The sequence below is a fragment of the Oncorhynchus masou genome, chromosome 13, assembly GCF_036934945.1.
Source record: "Oncorhynchus masou masou isolate Uvic2021 chromosome 13, UVic_Omas_1.1, whole genome shotgun sequence".
Classification (NCBI taxonomy): domain Eukaryota; kingdom Metazoa; phylum Chordata; class Actinopteri; order Salmoniformes; family Salmonidae; genus Oncorhynchus; species Oncorhynchus masou.
In genome coordinates, this window is record NC_088224.1 from 79,246,424 (window position 1) to 79,250,732 (window position 4,309).

Genomic DNA, 4,309 nt, shown 5'->3' on the forward strand with positions numbered 1-4,309 from the left:
ATAAAATCAACCAGAGTGTATTTTTATCAAGTCCATAATCATGCACTGTACGCTGTACTGAGAAAGTAGATAAAAGAATTACAATGCGGACGAGTCCTCTAGTATTACCCATGGACCTGCACTGAGACCAGAGTAGCCATTTGCTTTCTATTTTAGCCACTTTTTAAAATAACACCTCGCTCACTCACTCATCTCGCAACAGCTAACTGCATTTCCTGTGTGTATTTGTGTCTGTGGAAGCATAGGAGAGTGTATAGAGTGCATGTTTGGGAGTGAGTGTTTTAACAGAGAGCTACAGGATGTTTTCAGAGGGGACCTCTCTAAAAGGCTTCTTGGAGTCTGGGAAGTTATGAGGTATATATAATACTACCTGGTACCTCCCTACGTACCACAACGTGCCTAGTGGTGCCTGTTTTAATGAATCCCGAATAATTAAAAAATATATATATAATTGCCACTTTACAGTCCAAAAGCTTGTCATTTCTTTATCGTATTAAACATACTGGGATCTGGGATCTGGGATCTGAGGCTGTTTGTTTCCAGGTTGGGGAGTCGGCTGGACGCAATCATTGGTCGTTTTGGGGAGCTGGATGAAGCAGAGAGGGCCCTGACAGGGAGGCTGAAGCGCCACAGTCACGCTCTGGCCAAACAAAAACAACAAAAGCAGGTCTGGACCTCTCTAATAGAGGAAAGGTGAGATAGCCATCGAACAACACACTATGAAGACTACGACAGACCACTATCTTACAGTATTCTCCCTGTAAACCAAGTCAGAACCGTAGGATAATAAAGATCAAGATATTTATAATTTTTCAGTGAAAAGTAATATGCAGTCAAAATTTTGTTCAGTATCAGTAACAAAGTTTCCATTCAACTTATTTATGTCGGATACATTTTTTAATTAGAAGCCTAATGGAAACAGACATTTTTTGGTCAATTTTCCAAATTTCAACAAAACAAAATAAGCTAGACAAAGGTGGGATCTTTTTGTGTTGGTAAAATTAAGTATGTGAAAAATGTTGGTGCCTCTTATTCTGGTGACATGATCATCGATGCTTTGCTACCGTAGACAAATAAAAATGATCTTGCAATTTTGTCCATAATCTCATCTAAGGCAGGCTATACTTAAACAATAAGACAAGAGGGGGTATGGTATATGGCCAATATACCACCGCTAAGGGCTGTTCTTAACATGACACAACGCAGAGTGCCTGGATACAGCCCTTAGCCGTTGGCCATATATCACAAACCCCCGAGGTGCCATATTTCTATTATCAACTGGTTACCAACGTAATTAGAGCAGTAAAAATACATGTTTTGTCATATCCAATCAGAATTCAGTGTTCGAACCACCCAGTTTATAATATACATTCATCTAGCCAACAGCGGTACAGCACACGTGCGGATACTATGGTAAGCACACTGGCTATATAAAAAAAACATAAATACAACACATTTTTTTTACATATCATAATAAAAACATCAGTAGATTTGAAAATGCGATGGAAACCTATTTTACTTGTATTTTCCATTCGGTACATGGGAATTCAACCGCAAAATCTGACATTTTTATGTGCACCACATCATCACATAGCCTTGTATCTGCAACAAGCCAAATGGATGGAAACATATCTGGTGGGTAAAATGCGCATATTGTTTTTATGCTGATTCTAGAATATTCACATGAAAATCTATTGCCAATTGGATGAAAACCCAGTTTTCATTCCTTATCTATTTGGATTATGGCTATATACTCTGCAACGCAATCCAACTACACGGCCGGTTAGCTCAGTTGGTTAGAGCGTCGTGCTAATAACGCGAAGGTCGCGGGTTCGATACCCGTACTGGCCAAACATTTTACAACATATAATATTTCGACCATTGCCAGAGGTCATTTATTGAATTACCCATATATGCCTTTTGAAGACAATGAAAACAGGGATAGGCTAACCGCGTCTGTCTTAAACAAATCATAATATGATTTCACGATCTGTCATATCAATACATCATTCAGTGAGTGTGTACTGCTATCTACTGCTGTAATCTTTGCCGAGATGCAAAATATGTATCAAACGATCTGACCAAAACACAGGGCTCGTCCGGGATTTGAACCCGGGACCTCTCGCACCCAAAGCGAGAATCATACCCCTAGACCAACGAGCCATCTCAATTTTATAAAAACTATCCAAGTTTTGACTAGTACTGTTTAATATTTTACAAAACGCTCTAAAAGAAGAAAATGGCAGTACAATACAAAACGTAGCTCGGCATTGTATCGCTGCTTGATAGAAACAACAGCAATGTAAGTAACGCCTGGTGGCACGTTGCAAGCTGGCCGCAAACTCAAGATCCATGATATTCAATGTAACCACACAAGAGTTTCTAAACGGTCTCTGGTACACAGCCGGCGGGTGCCACACCGTGTGCTTGCTGGCTAAGCGCACAGTGTCCTTCGCTCCCGCCTGCTGAACACCTGCCCGCGCCGTTGTTACCATTAACTGCGAGAAAATAGTGCCTATAAGTACTATTCCTATGTATTGGTCAGAACTATTTAGGTCTTGTCATGTCATATCAATTTACTAAATTTTCACTGTTACGATCAGTTGCATGACTGTATATAGTTAAGTAGAGATGTTGCGCTAAAGTGTAGATAGACCTCGTGGCGCAACGGTAGCGCGTCTGACTCCAGATCAGAAGGTTGCGTGTTCAAATCACGTCGGGGTCAAATTTTTTGTTGGTATATATTAATGTGTTGTTTTTGCGGCTGGACTCTCTAAACTGCTGTTATCACTGGGTTGATGGTTAACTAAAATATAAGAATACGCTAGCGTCCATGCATTTTGTAAAATTAAAAACAAAAACACACAACACTGGTAGACTGTGTTTTATCGTATTGGTCTTTCCTATTGGTTAAAATTGTAGTTGTAGATATGCCTGCCTTTAAACTACTACTTTAAACTACTACTACAGCCCACCTATGTAAAAAAAAAAAAAAAAAAAAAAAAAAAAAAAGGTATTTATTTATTTTGCTCCTTTGCACCCCAGTATCTCTACCTGCACATTCATCTTCTGCCAATCTACCATTCCAGTGTTTAATTGCTATATTATAATTACTTCGCCACCATGGCCTATTTATTTCCTCAATTTACCTAATTTGCACTCACTGTATATAGACTTTTTGTTTTCTTTTGTTCTACTGTATTATTGACTATATGTTTTGTTTATTCCATGTGTAAACTCTGTGTTGTTGTATGTGTCGAATTGCTACGCTTTATCTTGGCCAGGTCGCAGTTGCAAATGAGAACTTGTTCTCAACTAGCCTACCTGGTTAAATAAAGGTGAAATAAAAAAATAAAAAATAAACTACTACTAAACTACTACAAAAGTTGGGCTCGTCCGGGATTTGAACCCGGGACCTCTCGCACCCTAAGCGAGAATCATACCCCTAGACCAACGAGCCACAATTTCATGAAGAAACAATAAGCTTTATACATCAAATCGTAATTTCAACTTTCTACAATAAATAAACGAAATGAATAATGCATTGACCAATGTCGTGAGGGCTTATTGCGGCATCGGTTAGTCTCGCTCACTAATCCAGTCCAGGCCAGCCAGTCCGCAAAATCCGCACACTTTCTCACACATTAATTCGCTACACTCGCATTAACATCTGCTAACCATGTGTATGTGACAAATAAAATTTGAATTTGATTAATTTATCAATTTTGTAACAACGTTGCAGCAACACGCGTTCTATGCCCGTAATGTGGGCATTGCTGCTTCTGCAGGAAGCCCCGTTTGTTAATTATGACTGTAGTACATAGGCGGGAGGCACGGGCGCCTAGTTCCTGTCACGCACTGTCAGGAACGGGACTCGTGCTATTTGATTAATATAACACATAAACATTCATCTACAAAATCAGATCAGATGACCGAAGTGCGATTGTAAAGTTGGCATAGGTTCATTATATGACCAGCGAGCGTTGGTGGTATAGTGGTGAGCATAGCTGCCTTCCAAGCAGTTGACCCGGGTTCGATTCCCGGCCAACGCAATTCTTTTAGCCTCTGTAGTTCCATTTTGATTGAGGCTGCATTGTGGCACCTGCGTCACAGCTATAATACATAGTGTCGACAAGAATGATTACCAAGTAAACATACAAAGAATGTCTCTCAAATACTAAGCTAAAATTAGAAAAATTCTCAATCAAGCAATTAATTGAACAACAGCTTGACTCCTCGTGTTGCACCTTTATTTGCCTCGTTTTATGATCATTGTATGCTCCCATTTGTTTGGGCTCGCCTGTGGTTG

General features: G+C 39.7%; 5 non-coding genes across 5 annotated transcripts; 3 read left to right on the plus strand and 2 right to left on the minus strand.

Moving 5' to 3' along the window:
• Positions 1-1,777: 1,777 nt before the first annotated feature.
• On the plus strand, positions 1,778-1,851 carry trnai-aau (transfer RNA isoleucine (anticodon AAU)). The gene has a single exon. It is a non-coding gene; the product is annotated as a tRNA-Ile (tRNA).
• A 240-nt stretch (positions 1,852-2,091) lies between these two features.
• On the minus strand, positions 2,092-2,163 carry trnap-ugg (transfer RNA proline (anticodon UGG)). The gene has a single exon. It is a non-coding gene; the product is annotated as a tRNA-Pro (tRNA).
• Positions 2,164-2,653: 490 nt separating this feature from the next.
• On the plus strand, positions 2,654-2,725 carry trnaw-cca (transfer RNA tryptophan (anticodon CCA)). Its single transcript has one exon. It is a non-coding gene; the product is annotated as a tRNA-Trp (tRNA).
• A 663-nt stretch (positions 2,726-3,388) lies between these two features.
• Positions 3,389-3,460, minus strand: trnap-agg (transfer RNA proline (anticodon AGG)). Its single transcript has one exon. It is a non-coding gene; the product is annotated as a tRNA-Pro (tRNA).
• A 520-nt stretch (positions 3,461-3,980) lies between these two features.
• trnag-ucc (transfer RNA glycine (anticodon UCC)) lies at positions 3,981-4,052 on the plus strand. The gene has a single exon. It is a non-coding gene; the product is annotated as a tRNA-Gly (tRNA).
• The last annotated feature ends 257 nt before the right edge of the window (positions 4,053-4,309 follow it).